The 20,181-nt window shown below is 34.7% G+C and overlaps 1 pseudogene; it reads left to right on the top strand.

Moving 5' to 3' along the window:
- The first annotated feature begins 9,693 nt into the window (after window positions 1-9,693).
- LOC112735144 (leucine aminopeptidase 2, chloroplastic-like) lies at window positions 9,694-19,596 on the top strand (annotated as a pseudogene).
- The last annotated feature ends 585 nt before the right edge of the window (window positions 19,597-20,181 follow it).

Here is a 20,181-nt window from a genome sequence, read left to right as displayed (position 1 = left end):
CAAAGTAACCCAAAAGAGAATACCGACAACCTGTTTCTCCGAGTCATATATATATATATATATATATATATATATATATATATACACACCCCAAAGTAACCCAAAAGAGAATACCGACAACCTGTTTCTCCGAGTCAACCTCTAAGAAGGACAAACATAAAATACAAGGTGGAGAATCTAAATACATATATAAATATAAATAAAATACAACCCCAAATTCTAAGAGTTCTTCGCTTCTTCAGAGTCTCCAGAAAACACAGTGTGGTGCTTCTCAACTTGCATCTGAAAAACAACAACACGTATGGAATGAGAACCGGAGGTTCTCAGCATGGTAGTAATCCTAAAATGCCGACACTCAAATTATAAATCTTAAGGAACTATAACAAAAACCATGAAATCAGGGTGGTTCTCTAAGGTTCTTAAACTTAACCAAATTCTAACTAACACCCTCAACTATTCCCCTTTATCCACCATCCTCCAAAACCCCAGTAGATCCACACAGACAAACAAAGCAGACAAAGCAAACACAAGTAGAATACAGATACAACAGGTAGAAAATATAGCAGATAAGCATAATAATCACATAGGCAAGCCCAATTAATGCACAATCAAACAAAGCACACATATGCATATGATGTATGTTTATCCTACTGGCCGTGAGCTCATGTGTCGGTTACTTTGCCAGAATCCGACACACCCAGTAGCTAACCCGGATATTATCTCTCTGATATGCCTCCATACTCTTGGGATATAGTGTCCATCACACTCTCGGGATATAGTGCCCGTCGAATTTCATGGGACAAAGTGTTCCCACACTCTTGGGATATAGTACCCGCCATGTTCTCGGGATATAGTGTCCGTCATACTCATGGGATATAGTGCCCGACACAATTCCCAGGATAAGGTGCTCCCACACTCTTGGGATATAGCGACTGCCACACTCTTAGGATATAGTTCCTGCCACACTCATGGGATATAGTGCCGACACACCTTACAACAAAGAGAACTCATACATTTTCTTCATGAACAAAATCTCAATCATCATACTCATTCACAATCACTTGTATTTATTCATTCAATATCATTATGACCAAATATTCATCAATTACATAACACTTTCACATTTCTTAACCATGATTCATCATATTTTCAAGCTTTCTGCTCTTCCAAGTTACCATTCCCTCCTAAATTCACCTCATCACTAAGCATAAAAATAAGGTTTAGGGCTAAAAAAATAGAAATAGAGGTTTAGATGCTCCAAATTAGGTTTTAAAACACAAAATCTACTTTGTTGAAAATAGAGGTCACGCGTACGCGTGGGTCATGCATATGCGTGCATGAGTTTTTCCTTGCTCGTGTACGCAAGATATGCAGAGTGGCAAAAATGCTGAATGCTACAGAATTTCAGTTTTTGCACTCCGAACTTCCAACGCGCATAACTTTTTTATTTTAAAATATTTTTCATCTGTTCTTCAAACGGCATGAACTTCATGAACCCAATTTTCATATGAAATAAATTTGAAATAATTTGGGGGTCCGGAAGCTGAGTTATGACTCGCCGAAGTTCGGCCAAAAATAAGATTTTCACAAAAATACTCTAACCTCTATTTTCATCAATTCACCATTCAATACCAACTTTCTATACTCATAATCAACACCAACACATACTATAAAACAGCAGCACAACCCCATATCCTACCATAAACAATTATACCTTAATTCTAAATAATCTCATATAAGAATTTCTCAACTATCCAAACAAGTGCATCAATATACCACCTTATAAATATTCATTCACACATCATCTTATCTATCATCATTAAATTCATCATTTAGCATTCCATTCTCATCATAAACATCAAACATCACATAGTCCTATCAACATCATCACTTGACACAATTATCATCAATTATTCAACATACAATCCAACCACTCAACACAACGACACTAACAACACGTACTCATATGTTCAGTAATCAAATCACCAACCGAATTCAATCTAAGCTTATTCTATGGTCATCTAGCCTAAGTATTCATAAGACATTATATATTAAATATGAGAAACCAAAATTATACTTTGGCCGGATCCCATTAATCCCGAAATACCTCAAGCGTTTACCGGACCACAAGCTCCACCACTCCAGCCCCTCACCAACGAACCCAGCCTCCAAAGTTCAATCTTTAGCTTCCAATTTCTCAAATTGTCTCCAATCCACAACCAATTTCAATCTAACATCATAATATTTACTATAATCAACATAGAGTTCACTAATTCAATATTTCACAAAGGATTTGAGGGTGCTTAGTTGAGAGTTGACCCACAACTCCAATGAGCTAAACCCGACAAAACCCGCAAGCTAATTCAAACTTAAACACCGAAATTAAATAATTTTCAACATAATTATTCATCAAATCTTCAAAATTGAGAAGGAAAAAATTGAGGAAGAAAATGTGGATTACTTACCTGATTAGGCACTGGATTTTGTAGAGCTCGACACGCTGGTCGCGTGGCCGCAAACGGTGCAGTGATCGGAGATCCTGATCAAAAGTTATAAGGATTTGAATCAAGGACCAAGGGTTTGTGATTTGGGAATTGTTCTTCCCTCTTTTGCTTCCAAGTTCAGCATGTTTCCATTTCCATTTAAGGGAGAAAGGGCTGATGCCCTTCATTTATATGGCAAGTGAGCTGGGTCTTGGGTCCATTTTGGGTCCGGTTCGCTCGATTCGGCCCGTTTGATCCAATCTTGGGCCAAATTATTTAAAATTAGTGTCAAAATTCTTATTTTAATTAGTTCTACCCCACTAAATCATAAAAATTCTATTTTCTAATTTATTTGCTTAATAATTAATATATTAGCTAATTATTCACTAATTTTGTTGGTTTTACATTATTTCCTATAAACTATAGATTTATCAAATTTGCAATTAGATTCCTATATTTTTTTTAATTGAATTCCTATACTATTTTTAATTTTATAATTAAATTCTTGTTAATGTTAAAAATGTTAGAGTTAATAGAATATTTTTTCGCAAATTGAAAATACCCACAATTAAGAATTTAATTTGATCTTTAACCACAATTTTAGGTAGAATATTCTGTTAATTTTAAAATTTTTGACACGCAAAGGACCTAATTACAAAATTAAAATTAATATAAGGATCCAATTGAAAGAAAAAATATAAAAACCTAATTACAAATTTGGTAAAACTATAGAAACTAATAATAAAATTTAACCTTTTAAAATTTGGAATCGAAACATATAATATACATTCTTCATATTTTTAACTTAAAATACTATTTCAATGTCTTTAATATCACAAATTTATAATTTTCTTGTTTCCTCCATTAATATAGGAAAAATGTTACATAATCAACAATTATTCTTCATATTTTTAGGGTTTTAGCCAATATTAACTATATTTTTAATCACTAAAACTCCTTACATTCTCCCATAAGAAACGTATTTCATTGCAAGGAGCCAAGGAACATGACAATTATGCAATCAAATTGACATTTTAAGTTTTAAGATTCACAATTTCACCTCCCGAGACCTTTTCAAGTGTCAAAATTGCTTACTATCTTCATAATTAGCCGCCTCCTAATGAGACAATAAATCTTCTTAGTGATGTCTTTTAAATTATAATATACAAGTTATATATATACAAAAGTAACTTGTTTTAATATTTTTCTTTGATTATCGATGTTTGTCTAACTTGCAACCCTCGGAGCTTTTCTCTTTCATCATCCTCTTCTTTTAAAACTACATTCTCATGGAAACAAATAATAAAAGCTGAAATACTAGGTTGGATAAATTTCATTCCCCATAAATGTATAATAAAAAAAAAAGATGAAAAAAATGATACACAAGACATATGCATTTTTTCTCTTTCAGAAATTTCACAAACATGAAGTATGAATCACTAAAAAGTTTTCATTTTAATTTATTAATTTGATAGAAGCTATGTTTGTTAGCCACTCATACATCTTTGTAGACTCCATCAAGTGGGAAAAAATGCACATTAATTTTCAAAAGATGAAATCTACATCACTGTCTAAGCAAAATTCTATTTTGTTCTATTATTCTTAGAGTGGTTAATTTTAGTTAGAATCTAACTTTGGGATTACCTTAACCTGCTGTAGCAACTCCCATTCCATTAACACCTTCTGATGCAGCTGTTACATGCTCTCCTTTTTCTTGAACAATGTCTTTCACATCTAACTTGTAACACCTTAAGTTTTAGCACTTCATGATGGTATTAAAAGTCTAGACATTACTTACCTCTAAGTTTTTCACAACAGTATATATTCAATAACCTTTGTCTGAGTTTGGCTTCCAATGTCATAACCTCTGTAAACAACCTTTGTCTTACAGGTGCGACTCTCTTGAGTTGATGTATGCAAACATAACCTCTATAAGTGATGCTAGCGAAGATCGTCGTCGGTCTAGATTTTCTTCTTAAAGTAAGGAATCAATTCGTTGTGAGCATAACTCCAAACCAACAAACAATCCTCGCAATCAAATTAAAATATGTATATGGTTTTGTCACAAGTAACAAATCCCAATGAAAATTAATCGAAGTATTTGGACTCCGGGTCGTCTCCCTAGGAAACAATGTAATGCTTAATTATTGGCTATGAAGGGGTAAGGGGGTTTTTGGTTCATAAGAGGGCAAGACAGTAAATTAGGCAAGTAGTTAAGGAAAACAAGGTAAAGAACTCTTGGCTAAGACTTAGGTAATTGAGATCACTATCCTTGTCAACAAACCAAATATTAGTAATTATGAGAGGCCAACCCATTAAGTCTACTTCCCAAAAGCCTTAAGTACGTAATATTTACTCATAAGCTCGAAGTACGTCAAATAGGTTTAGTCACATCCACCCTTAAGTCCTAACCTACCTACTAATTAACTTAGTAGTGGGTTAGCGTCAATGGGTATCAAATTGATCACCATGGGTTCTCAAATCACCAAATCTATCATACCTAATGACTCAAGTTTACCCAATTTCCTTAGCTTAAACCAAGAGTTGACAAAACTACTCAAAAACTAAAGAAAATATTTCATCAAACACATAGAGTGCAATAAAAGTAAACATCATAAATTGCAAGACTAGTAAAATCTAACAACTACCAAGTGCAAGAAAAGTAAGAATACAATTCAATTCATCAATAAAAAGAACATCAACATCAAAATTGCATTAAATGTAAACCAAATCCAACATGAGTTCATCATTACAAAAGAGAGCAAAATGAGAAATTAACATCACAATTAAGAGAATCAAGATGTAGAGATAAGACATTATAAAGAAAACAAGATGAGATAAAGTAGTTAAACATGGATCTATAATAATCTATCCTAATCCTAACCTAATTCTAGAGAGAAAAGGGAGCTTCTCTCTCTAGAAAACTAACTAAAGGCTCTTGTTGGCTAAACTAATTGCTCTCCCTTTGCTTGGACTTCAATTCTGCATGAAATACACTCAGAAACAAGTTGGATTTGGGCCTGGGCAGCTCAGAAATCGCCCCCAGTAATTTGCCTTTAAGTGGGCCACGTGAGAGTACCGGCGCGTACGCGCCATGTGTGCGTGCGCGTCAATTGGCAAATTCTCCATCCGCGCAGACGCGGCATGTACACGTGCGCGTCTGCAGGCGAGACCACATTTGCGCGTGCGCGCCTTGTGCGCGTGCGCGTCCTTGGATGCATTCCCAATCTTTGTTTCTTCATGCATTCTCCTCTTTGTATGCTTTTCTACTCATTTCTTCCATCCAATACTTGTCTTATAAACCTAAAATCACTCAACACACACAATAAGGCATCAAATGGAATTAAAGTGAATCAAAATTACTAATTTTAGGCCTAAAAGGCATGTTTTTACACTTAAGCAAAATTCAAGGGAGAATTACAAAACAATGCTATTTCATTGAATAAATGTGGGAAAAGGTGGTAAAATCCCCTAAAATAAGCACAAGATAAATCACAAAATCGAGGTTTATCAAATCTCCCTACACTTAAACTAAGCATGTCCTCATGCTAAAATCAAGAAAGAAGCAAAGTGTATTAACATTTATTCAATGCAACTAACTAAATGCAATCTATCTATATGCAACCTATCTTCATGATGTAATGACTTAGTCAAAATAAATCAATTTTCAAGAATACACCTGCAAGCACAAGGGCTAAGGTATTAGCAATCAAAGCAAACCACAATTGGATTGAATCATTGAAAGAGTTCACAAACTTGCAAGAAAAGATGATCATGGGTGGAAACATGTAATTGAGTGATTGAACCCTCGCCGGATGTGTATCCGCTCTATGCACTCAAGTGTATGGGGTTGATTCACTCAATTCTCCCCTAATCATGCTTTTCAAGATTTGTTTTTCATCTAACAATCAACAATTACTTTATGCATGCATACAAATATCAAGAGGACTTTCCATAGGTTGTAATGGGGCTAGGGTCAAGGTAGGATGCATATGGTCAAATGAGCTTGAAATTTGAATCTTTGATTAACTTAAACTTCCCACCTAACCTATGACAACCTAAATAATTCTAAACAAACCTAGCTATCCGTTCTTCACTTTTCACACACTCATGTATTTCCTTTTTAATACCTCACATATGCATTGATTATTATTAGACTTCAAACTTTGGGACATTTTGTTCCTTTCTTGTTGCATTATAAATTTTCTAAATTTATTTTTTTAAGCTGAAATATATACAAGAACATCAATGCATATGGTTTACATATGATTAATACATGAGTATGTACCCAATTCTTGAGAAATTTTCAACAAAAACATAAACACACTTTTATCTCTAACCAATGTATCCAACCTTCCCAAAATCAAGTAATAAACACTCTCACTAGTCTAAGCTAATCAAAGATCCAAACAAGGGACATTTATTATTTTTTCACTTAAGCTTGTAATGTGCTACAATTATGAACAAATGGGTTAAGCATAGGCTCAAGATTGGTTAACAATGGAAGATAAAAGGTTAGCTATTTGGGTAAGTGAGCTATTTGAACAATGGCCTCAATCATATGAATGCATGTATACACAAAATAATGGACATAAAGAATCAAACAAATCAAAGATTACACTCATAGGAAGAGAATAATACACACAATAATGAAAGTGAGTGGTCATAGGATGTAACCACACAATTAGGCTCAAATCTCACATACTTGTGTTCTTTGCTCAAAACATGATCCACAAGTGTATAATTCAAGCAAGTTCTAAAAAAAAAATTTCAACCAATTGGGTGGTACCCTAAAAATGAATTTCTTGAAAATTTTCATCATATTAACTAAGCTTATTCTAGTGCAATGTTGTGATTTAGAAAATTTTATCTGATGTCATGATGGGCAAGTTATCTACATTAGAATAAGATGATTTACATGTATATTTAGTTACTTTACCTCGAATAGATTGGCATAGTTAAAATTAAAACCGGTGATCATTTATCAATCCACACATCATATGCTTCTCTATTACAAAACTAACCATATGGACTTGCATAGAACTTTTAAACTATGAACTTTCAATATGATGTAAATAACTAAAAATATTCAACCACTAACGTATCTCAAGGACTAGTTTCTCCAATTCTTACTTAATTGATTCCTCTTCGTAAGATTGTTCCCCTTTTTCCTATTCTTGAGGGAAGGTTATTCTGAGATCTCATTTATGTGTTAAGAGCCGAAGAATTAATTATGATTGAGTGAAGTATCACTGAGTAAATTATAACAAACAGCATCTTTTGGGACCCTTGTTCTTTCAGAGTTAGGTTCTCCCAACGACAAACACTCATGACAACCCATGTAGGCTTTTTATGAATTGATCTATGGTTCAGTGACAAGAAATTGAAATGAAGTGAGTTGCATGGGCATCATCTGATGATTTTATAAGCTCAAACTAAAGCATATTGTTGGATTATTGATGAGTGCATATTTTTCGATGTATTTTGACTCAATTTAGATGGATTCTAAGCACATTAACTCACACTTAAGCACCAAAATAGCATACTTTTGTGTTTGATCCCTAATTTGATTTTAAATGTGAAAACCTGCATTTTAATGCTTAGATTAGTGATTTTTAATTCCACTTTTGTGTCATTCGATGCCGTGATATGGTTTGTGAGTGATTTCAGGCCTTGGAGGCAAGAATGGATAGCCAAAAGTGGAGGAAAGCATGTACAAGAGAGAAAACATGAAGAAAACAAGAAAAAACACACACAGCGAAGTGTGCATGCGCACATCCCTGCGTGCGTGTGCACAAGCGAGGATTTCCACGCGTGCGTGCGCACGAGCACCTGTGCGTATGCATATGTCAATTTTTAGCCGAGTGTGTGGACGCACACGTCTGTGCGTCCACACATATCCCAACACGTGATTTCATTAATGAAACACGTGCTGCGCGAATTTGGAGGCCCTTGGCTTATTTTTGGAAGGCTGAAATGTTGTTTTGAAGTGCTATATAAGGGGGGAATCAACACATATGAAAGCATTAGGAATTAGATTTTATTTTCCATAGTTTTCATATAATTAGGAGTAGGAGTAGGAGTAGTATAGCATTGCTCTCCTAGGGTTTATCAATTTCCATTGTAGCATTTTATAGCAAGCTTTGATTTTGAATTTACTTCTTCAATTGTAAGTACTCTAAATTTCCTCATTAATTACATTGTCTTTACTTTCCTTCCTTTTGGTTCAAGTTACTTGTTCATATTTTTAATTTTGTGTTACTTAAAGTTTTTATTAATGAATTTTATGTTCCATGCTTCCTTTATGTTTGATTGCTTGTTTATGTTTGGTTTTGTTGGTAGTTGGTTATAGTTTTCTATTTTACTTTGCAATATTTCATGTTTTACTTTTATGCATACAAGGTGTTTGTGAAAATGTCAACTCTAGATTTTGATTATATTTTCCCACCTTGGCTTGTGGTTTGAGTTCCTAGGATACTAGAGTCATAATGTCTGACATTTAGTGGTAATTCTTGGGTAGTTAGTTGATTCTTATTTCCATTGACGCTAGCCTTTTATCAACTAGTTTGGTAAGTTAGTTAGGACTTATGGATTAAGGTCAATTATGCTTGCTTAACTTTCTCCTCGATGGTTGGGGTTGACTAGGCGAGATTGACTTATCATAATTACCATAGTTGTGGTTATGGCGATGATAGGATCCCTTGGATACTCATTCTCAAGTCAAGGCTCTTTTCTTGCATTTATAGCATTTTCACTAAGTTTTGATCTTGTATTCTCTTTACTTGCATTAATTACAATTTTGATCATTGCTTAATTCTTTTATTGCTTAGTTTCTTTAATCTTTCGTTCTTTAATTCAAAAACCCCTTTCGTCCCTTTAACAACCAAAAGCGTAACATTTCATTTGCATTCCTAGGGAGAACGACCCGAGGTTAAAAGACTCTCGGTTTAGATTAGAAATTGTAAACTTTGATCGAGCATTACTTGTTGGTTGAGAACTATACTTGCAACGAGGTTAATTCTCCTTTACTGAGAAGGAATTCTTAACCGACAGTTTTGCTTGCATCAGTTATGTTGGAGACTTATAGGTTCATGGTTGAATTGAGATAGAGGAATGATGTATCAAGAATGGCACTCAATAAAAGTCCTGCATTTTGTGGTACAATTGCTAATTATGATTAATAATTCATGCTATGCCCAAGTTTAAAGTCATGTATATGCAGGTTCATTTTGTAGTTGCAGCTTGTGAGAATAGGATTAGTGGATAAGGTATGAGGCCTGGAGACATTGTCACATCTTCAAATGGAAAGACTATAGAGGTAAGGGTTTATTTGATTATAATCACAACTTACTATACACATTATTGGAACATAGCATTTGTTATATTTTGATCCTGTTTCAACCATTACATTGCAGTCATCTCATCTTTTCCCTCCAGAAATCATATATTTCTTATATTGAGAACATTTTTTGTGCTTTTTGGATGTTTAATTTTAATATTTGGATGCAATGTATTTGTCACTTGAATTATCGTATGGCAAACCTATTGTAGAAATATCTGGTACAAATAAATATTTGTGTAAAACTGGAAATCAATGATTAGAGATTTTGGCCTCTAGGATCAATATAATTAAACATGTGTAGTAGTTTTTATTATTTTTTTATTATAATATTACCATTTGAGATCATTTACTAAGAATTTGATGTTGGATTTCTTTTGTAGGTTAACAACACTGATACGGAGGGTAGGCTTACATTGGCAGATGCTCTGGTATATGCTTGTAACCAAGGTGTTGAGAAGGTATGAAACTCTGCATTTACCTCTTTCTATCCCTATAATCTCCCCATGATTTATACAGATTAGGTTAATTGCCCCAACTGGATGGTCTGCTTAATATTCATCAGTTTGGTAGATTTGGTTGTTTATTATTTTCTCTAATAAGAGTTAGAGAAAATATTAGAAGCTTTTTCTAACTTGTATGTAAGCTCAGTTGCTCAAATACTCAATTATTTGGAGTATGCAATTGCAATTCCTTAAGAAGTGTATGTGTATACTTTGGTTTTAGAATTGTGCTAACAGGTTGATCAACTATTCTTCAGATTGTTGACCTGGCAACTTTAACTGGGGCATGTGTGGTTGCTCTTGGACCCTCAATTGTAGGTAACTTTGATCTAAAGTACTATTATATTGTGTATGTATGGGTTTGATTTATTTTCTTATTGATCCTATATCAAGAGTTGCTAGTGGAAACCATAAAAAGGTCAAATTTTTAGTTGGCATTGAAAGTGCCATGTTATTTGGGGGCAAGAATTCATCTGATACTATTTCAACTGTTGCTTTTGAAGGTATTTTTACACCCAGTGATGAGCTGGCAAAAGAAGTTGTTGAAGCCTCTGAGGTGAGTGGGGAGAAACTATGGAGGATGCCATTAGAAGATAGTTACTGGGAGTCAATAAAATCAGGAGTCGCTGATATGGTTAACACTGGTGGTCGACAAGGTGGTGCTATTACTGCCGCCCCTTTCCTAAAACAGGTATGTATGATGTGTCTGATTGATGATTGGACTTTTGACAGTTTAGAATTCACAATAAATTCTCATTGCAATATAGTTTCTAAACCAACAATAATCCTTTCATACAAAAATTTGTTTGTCACTAGTACAAACCCCTAAAATTATAAACTGAAGTATTAAACCTCGGGTCGTTCTCCCTAGGAATTACAATGAAGTGTCTTGTTATTGGTTATAGAGTATGTTTTGGGGTTTTTGATAAGAGGCATGAAAAGTAAATGGAAATGAAAATAAACTAACAACTAAAGAGGTCTTGGCAAAGGTTGGTGGTCAAGGATCTCTATCCTAATCACTAACCACAACATGAGAATTGGCAAGGACCAACCCCACTAAGTCATCCCCTAACTAATAGTAAAGGAAAGTCAAGTGAGCTATGTCAATCCAAGTCCATAAGTCCTAGTTCTACACCAAATCAATTAGTGAGATCTAGAGTTAATGGCTCCCAACCGTCAATCACTTGGACATTAGTAACTCAAGAGTTCCTAAGTTACCTTCCCAAGCAAAGAACATAAAATTCTACTCTAAAATCCAACTAAGCATTTTATCAAAGACTTAGAAGGCATAAAAGAAAAGCATAGTAAAATTGCAAGGAATGTAAATCTACACTAAAATCCAACCAAGCATTTCATCAAACACTTGGAAGGCATAAAAGGAAAACATAGTAAAATAGCAAGAAAAGTAAATCTACACTACTCAATTGCAAGGAATTAAACAACAAAAAATCAAATCAACAATAAAGGAACATGAATCATAAATTGCATTAAAAGAGAGATAGAAGAACAAAAGTGCATCAACATAAAAGTAGAGAATTACATGAATTAAATACTAAACTAGAGAGAGAAAAGGTATAAGAAGAAGAATTGCAAAGAGAAAAGTAAATCAAAGCATGAAATTAAACTAGATCTAGGAGTTCCTAATCTAGATCTAACCTACTCCTAATTCTAGAGAGAAGAGAGAGCTTCTCTCTAGAAACTAACTAAAGCATGTGAAAACTAAAATAAAACTAAACTAATGACTAGATGTCTCATCCTTCTTTAATCCTTGGATTAAATAGCATCAGAAATGAGTTGGATTGGACCCACAAGGCTTTAGAATTCGCTGGCCACTAATTTGCTTTTAATGATTCACGTGCAAATCGGCGCATGTGCGCCCCCTCTATACGTGATGCAACTATGGCAAATCTTATATCATTTTGAATCCCCGGATGTTAGCTTTCCAACGCAACTAAAACCGTATCATTTGGATCTCTGTAGCTCAAATTATGGTCGATTAAGTGCAAAGAGGTCGGCTTGACGGCTTTTGCAATTCCTTCATTTCCTCATGAGTTCTCCACTTTTACATGCTTTTCCTTCATTCCCTTTATCCAATCTTTGCCTCCTAAACCCGAAATCACTTAACAAATATATCAAGGCATCTAATGGAATCAAGGTGAATTAAGATTAAACAATTAAGGGCCTAAAAAGTATGTTTTCACTCTTAAGCACAATTAAAGGAGAAGTTGTAAAACCATGCTATTTCATTGAATAAATGTGGGTAAAAGGTCATAAAATCCCCTAGAATCAATACAAGATAAACCCTACAAATGGGGTTTATCAACTTCCCCACACTTAAACAAAGCATGTCCTCATGCTTAAACCAAGAGAGAAACAAGGGGTATCAACATTTATTTAATGAAGTCTAACTAAATGCAATCTACCTATATGCAACTATCTACATGAATGCAATTTCTTGGTCAAAATAAATCAATTCCCAAGAAGCATATATGCACAAGGGCTAAGGACTAGCAAGTCTAATCCACAATTGAATTGAGTTATTAAATATTTTTACAAACTTGCATGAAAAGAGATGATCATAGGTGAAAACATGTAATTGAGCATCAAACCCTCACCGGATGTGTTTGCACTCTATTCGCTCAAGTGTTTAGGGTTGATTCACTCAATTCTCCCCTAATCATGCTTTTCAAGATTTGTTTTTCTTCTAACAATCAACATTTATTTTATGCATGCATACAAGCATCATGAGGTCTTTTCATTGTTTGTAATGGGGCTAGGGTTAAGGTAGGATGTATTTGGTCAAGTGAGCTTGAAATTTGAATCTTTGATAAGCTTAAACTTCCCACTTAACCTATGACATCCTATACAATTAAGTTCTAACCTAACTACCCGTTTTTCACTTTTTAACATACTCATGCATTTTCTTTTCATTTCACAACTCATATGCATTGATTTTATTGAGCTTCGCTTTGCTTTGGGGCATTTTGTCCCCTTTTTATTTCTTTCTTTCTCTTTTTCCTTCTTTTTCTATTTCTTTCTTCTTTTTCTTTTCTTTCTTTTTGTTTCTTTTCCTTTTTCTTTTGTTTTTCTCATTTTTTTTCTTTTCAAACTATATACAAGAACATCAATGCATAAGGTCTATACATTTTTATCAATACATGAGTATGTACTTAATTCCCAAATATAGAAATACAAAACACCCTTTTATTCACCCAATGTCCCAAGGCTCCCACACTTGAATGATACACACACACACTAGCCTAAGCTAATCAAAGATCTAAATAAGGACATTTATTGTTTTTCGCTTTAGGCTTGTAATGTACTAAATTAAGAACAAAATGGTTAATCGTAGGCTCAAATTGGCTAACAATGGAAGATAAAAGGTAAGGCTATTTGGGTAAGTGAGCTACATGAAATGATGGCCTCAATCATATAAATGCACGTCTACACAAAATAATGGACATAAAGAATCAAACAAATCAAAGATTACAATCATAGAAAGAGAATAATGCACACAAGAAGGAAAAATAAGTGGTTATAAGATGTAACCACGTCATTAGGCTCAAATCTCACTTGTTTGTATTCTTAGCTCAAAACCATATTCCACAATATGTATATAATTCAAGCAAGTTCTATGAAAAGTTTTCACTCAAATCAATTGGTGCCCTATAGATAGAAATCTTAGAAAAATCTCATTATTTTGACTAAGCTTATTGTGTATATATATATATATATATATATATATATATATATATATATATATATATATATGAAAAAATAAGAAAATGAAACAAAAATCCTAAAAGACCTAAAATGAAATGCAAAAGTGTTGGAATTAGAAATTTGTCATCCAAAATCGCCGACCGGTCGGACGACCTCCCCATACTTAAAAGTTTGCACCGTCCTCGGTGCACTCAAAGATGAGCAAGGGGTACGGCGACTTTCCAAGTTGCTACCTTCAGTTGGTAGATCAACCGGTTGCTGCGTGTTTTTTCTTCTGCTTCCATTTTTGCATGCGGTGCATCAATCATGAAAAGTAAAGAATAACACCATAAGATGAGAAGATACAAAAGCAAGGAAGCATACATTGCTGGAACGAGGTAAAAACCACTAGAATGGAGTGAGTGGATTAGTGTGACATTAATGAAAGTTAGTGTGAATTCTAAATTAGGCGCCTTTTAGAACACACATTAGCATAAAAAGCGATGTCACAAAAGAAGCATGCACTTCACTTATCCTAGTGTGCTTGAGATGCTTTAAGTAAACTTGTAAGGTAAAACAAGCATTAAAAAAGCATGAGAGCATTCAAGCCATAACATATGGATGCATATAATCATGAAGCACAATGCATTAAGGTAAATGCACACCATCCAATGTCAAGAGATTGCATAATCAAAGCATAGGGTTCAAATCACATGGTGGCCAAATCATGCAATTCAAGAAGAGTTACAAGCTCAAAGGCAATTCTCATCACTTGGTATTCTTAAAAGGTAAGCATGAAAAACTCAAAACCAAGTAGCAAAATATAACCTCAACAATAGAATCCAACAAAGATTATAAACATAATGATGTTAAGATAACATCCCATTTTAATACTCAGCAGCAATTAATGGTAAACAAGAATAACAATCCAACACTTACAAAAAAAGAGAAAATGAAATAAAAACTAACTAATCAACTAACTAACTAACTAATTAATTAATTAACTAACTAATTAGTTAACTAACTAATTAGTTAACTAAAATAAATGGTTATCAATGGTGTTTGGGAGTGTTGGATGAGGGGTAGAAGAATGGAAGAAGAAAGGAGAAGGAAAGAAATGGAAAGAGGAGAAGAAAAGAAGTGTAGTGAAGGAAGGACATCCGTGCGTACGCGCGCGCAGATGGTGGTGCAATGGACGCGACGCGTACGCGTACATAGCGCGTTTGTGTCGATGGCTTATTTCAAGAGTGACGCGTACGCGTCATGTGCGCGTACGCGCGAGTTGGTTTGTGCGAAAGGCACAATGCGCGCGCAACGTTCGCACAACTCTCGAGTTTTTGGCTTGGGGGTGGAATTCTCAATCCACGCGTACGCGTACATGGCGCGTCTGCGTGGGTAGGCGAAAATGCTTGAGGCACGCGTACGCGCGCAGTGCACGTACGCGCGGATGGTGCTCTATTTTTTTTTCTATATTTTTGCACCAATCTAAGCATTCCAAACCTCTAAATAGCTACCAAAACACCATAAAAGCTTATTTAACATACTAAACTACCAATTATACTCAACAAATCAACCAAAAATATAAATTTAAACTAATTACCAATATGTACAAAAAGAGAAAATAAAAAGAATTTACCATGGTGGGGTGTCTCCCACCTAGCACTTTTGTTTATTGTCCTTAAGTTGGACTTATGGGGAGCTCCTCTCAAGGTGGCTTGTGCTTGAAGCCATCTTCGAACATCCACCAATGCTTGCATTTCCAATAAGCTCCATTCTTCAATTTTTCCAAGCTTTGATGGAGTTCTTCACAAACCATGGGCTCCCAAAGTTGATCCTCATGTATTCCGGGATCCCATATCTTGTTTCCACACCCATCTTCAAGTTGATTATCATTATTCCATGGGGGTGGTAAACAAGGTGAACTCTCAATAAAGTGAACAAACATCATCCTAGACCCAAGCAATCTAGTTCTACACCAACCCTTGCTATTAAGCTTTGGGCATGCAACCATCATGAACTTTGATTTACCTTGCCAACCACTAATCATCTCCCTTTTGCTCTTAAAGCCACAAATATATCTAAGTTAACCATCCGTCTCAAGCAAACCAAATTCAAGGGGAATAATAAAGCTTAGGTATAAGGAATTTACCCACTTGAATGGAAGAATAGATGGTGGTGGCTTGGGGAGAGGTATCTCCAATGTCCTTGCAAGCTCTACTCCCTTATGTTCTTCTTTGACTACCTCCACCTCTTGACAACTTTCTTCAATTTCAACCCTTTGTTCATCAATTTCATCTACCTCTTCTCCGTCACTCAAATCATAAATAGGAGGTTGAGAGAAATCTACCTCCACATTGCTTTCCATCTCATTGGGAGAAGGTTCATCAAATTCAAAGGATTCACCACTAAGAAGGTTGGATGCATGATCCTCATCACCAATGGAACTCAATCCTTGCTTCATTCCCTCCAAGTCTTCATTCAATAATTATTTTGGCAGTTGTGCACTCTCCTCCTCAACATCAAATTCAATCGCCTTGGAGAGATTCTCTTCGACTCTAGGTTCCCAAGGAGGTTCCGCATCTCCTAAGTCTTCAACCACTTCTTCCTCTTCTTCAATGATCATAGGCTCCTCCAATTATTCTAACACAAAGTGGCATTCTTTATTCTCCACTGGAGTTTCCAATCTCTCCTTCATGCTTTGTTCTTCAATTGATTCTCCACATGTGACCATGGGAGTGCTTTGAGTGCTCAAGCATTAGGAGGTTAAAATGATTACTACCTTGGTCAAGGTAGCCACAAATTCTAGTGTCTTCCTTTGCATCTCTCCTTGCCCTTGAAGTATAAGGCCAAAGGTTTCATCCATTGAGGATTGGGGTGGATAGGAGGGTTCATTGTCTTGGAGAAGGGGTTCATGATAGGAAGGTAGTTCTTCTTGGTAAGGATATGGTGGTGTATATTGAGGTGGTTCTTGGAAGTATTGATATTGGAATGGTGGTTCCATGTATGGCTCATATGGTTCAAAAGGTGGTTGGTAGGATGGATATGGGTTAGGGTCATATGGATGTGTTTGGTGAAAGGAGGCTTGTGAGTGTGGTTGAGGTTCATGTTGAGGATATGATTCATAGGCATATGGTGGTGGTTCTTGAAAGTAACAAGGAGATTCACCATAGCCATTGGATTGATATGCATCATAGAATGACTCTTCTTCATAGTGCTTTGGTGGAGGTTGTTGCCAAGAGGATTGATCATATGCATATGGCTCCTCCCACCTTTGATTGTTCCATCCTTGATGCATTTTTTCATTGTAGCTCTCATTTCCTACAACACAATTAGAACTAAACTCATAGCGAAGGTGAGAATTCATGATAGCAAGAGAAAATAAAAGCTAATAACAAATAAAGGAAACAAAGTCCTACAACTACCAAAAGCTAACAAGCAATCCAAAAATCAATCTATTTACAATATTCACATATATACAATAACCAATAATACAACACCATTGCAATCCCCGGCAACGGCGCCATTTTGATGATTGGACTTTTGATGGTTTAGAATTCCCAATAAATTCTTGTTGCAATATAGTTTCTAAACCAACAATAATCTTTTCGTACAAAAATTTGTTTGTCACTAGTACAAACCCCTAAAATTATAAACCGAAGTATTAAACCTCGAGTCGTTCTCCCTAGGAATTATAATAAAGTGTCTTGTTATTGGTTATGGAGTATGTTTTGGGGTTTTTGATAAGAGGCATGAAAAGTAAATGGAAATGAAAATAAACTAACAATTAAAGAGGTCTTGGTAAAGGTTGGTGGTCAAGGATCTCTATCCTAATCACTAACCACAACATGAGAATTGGCAAGGACCAACCCCACTAAGTCATCCCCTAACTAATAGTAAAGGAAAGTCAAGTGAGCTATGTCAATCCAAGTCCATAAGTCCTAGTTCTACACCAAATCAATTAGTGAGATCTAGACTTAATGGCTCCCAACCGTCAATCACTTGGACATTAGTAACTCAAGAGTTCCTAAGTTACCTTCCCAAGCCAAGAACATAAAATTCTACTCTAAAATCCAACTAAGCATTTTATCAAACACTTAGAATGCATAAAAGGAAAGCATAGTAAAATTGCAAGGAATGTAAATCTACACTAAAATCCAACCAAGCATTTCATCAAACACTTGGAAGGCATAAAAGAAAAACATAGTAAAATAGCAAGGAAAGTAAATCTACACTACTCAATTGCAAGGAATTAAACAACAACAAATCAAATCAACAATAAAGGAACATGAATCATAAATTGCATTGAAAGAAAGATAGAAGAACAAAAGTGTATCAACATAAAAGTAGAGAATTACATGAATTAAATACTAAACTAAAGAGAGGAAAGGTAGAAGAAGAAGAATTGCAAAGAGAAAAGTAAATCAAAGCATGAAATTAAACTAGATCTAAGAGTTCCTAATCTAGATCTAACCTACTCCTAATTCTAGAGAGAAGAGAGAGCTTCTCTCCCTAGAAACTAACTAAAGCATGTGAAAACTAAAATAAAACTAAACTAATGACTAGATGTCTCATCCCTCTTCAATCCTTGGGTTAAATTGCATCAGAAATGAGTTGGATTGGGCCCACAAGGCTTTAGAATTAGCTGGCCACTAATTTGCTTTTAATGATTGACGTGCAAATCGGTGCGTGCCCCCCTAAACGTGATGCAACTATAGCAAATCTTATATCATTTTGAAGCTCCAGATGTTAGCTTTCCAACGCAACTAAAACCACATCATTTGGATTTCTGTGGCTCAAGTTATGGTCGATTAAGTGCAAAGAGGTCGGTTTGATAGCTTTTGCGATTCCTTCATTTCTTCATGAGTTCTCCTCTTTTACATGCTTTTCCTTCATTTCCTTGATCCAATCTTTGCCTCCTAAGCCCGAAATCACTTAACAAACATATCAAGACATCTAATGGAATCAAGGTAAATTAAGATTAAACAATTAAGGGCCTAAAAAGCATGTTTTCACTCTTAAGCACAGTTAAGGGAGAAGTTGTAAAACCATGCTATTTCATTGAATAAATGTGGGTAAAAGGTCATAAAATCCCCTAGAATCAATACAAGATAAATCCTACAAATGGGGTTTATCACTAATTATATATAATCTTGTCATTCTCTTAATATTACTCCATAAACTTATTGGGAAATTGCTACCAACAACTGCTATTTTGCAGTTTGTTAATGAAAAGGTTCAATGGATGCATATCGACTTGTCCAGTCCGGTATGGAACAAGAAGAAATGCTCAGCAACAGGATTTGGTGTTGCTACTTTAGTAGAGTGGGTTTTGAAAAATGCTTCTCAAAAGTGAACTGATAATTGATATCTCCAAATCTTGTTATATGGTGAGTGAATCAGAGAGGATAAGATAAATGCATCTTGTGGTGTTCTTGGTTCAATGGGTTTGATTTTATGAATAAGTTTAGGGGAGATGTAAAAGGGGGTCAGAGGAGGAGGCATATTTCACTGTATTCAAATATTTTTCTATTTTTGACTTAGTTCAGAATTCCATTAGTCTCTTGGCAGTTTTGTTTTGTTTTACCTACCGACGATTTGTGATTCTTACATCTCCATTAGTGTCCTTAAGTGAAATTGGTGCATTATGCATATGCCATAAATAGCACCATGTGCATTACTTTGAAATAAGGGAAGTAACTTTACTGTGTCATTAGACTTAGACTGAATCCCTTGCCCTATACTGTATTTGATTGAAAAAAATATATAAAATAAAATAAAATAAAGGAAAGATAAATAAAGGAAAAAAGGGAATACTCTTAGGGTTTTTTTGTTTATTTAATGTCTTTTACATTTTTCTTAAAATTTTCCAATTTCGGTATACTAACAAAGTAACAACACCTTTTTTTTAAGCCTTTAAAATTGAACTAACAATGAAGGTTAAAACTTGCTAATGCATCATTAATTCATTATTATTTCACAAAATTAAGAAATTTAATAAATTTTTAAAAAATTATAACTTCACAAATCTAAATACAAGCAAGTTCTTTTACAATAAAATGGACAAACCATTAAGATTTAATAAGTATATCTCACCCTAGTAATATTAGATGAAATCTTGTAGTTAGCTCTCTAATTTTCTTTTTCTCTCCCTTTT

This window comes from Arachis hypogaea, chromosome 13 (genome assembly GCF_003086295.3).
Source record: "Arachis hypogaea cultivar Tifrunner chromosome 13, arahy.Tifrunner.gnm2.J5K5, whole genome shotgun sequence".
Classification (NCBI taxonomy): Eukaryota; Viridiplantae; Streptophyta; class Magnoliopsida; order Fabales; family Fabaceae; genus Arachis; species Arachis hypogaea.
This window is presented reverse-complemented; position numbering and strand designations above follow the sequence as displayed.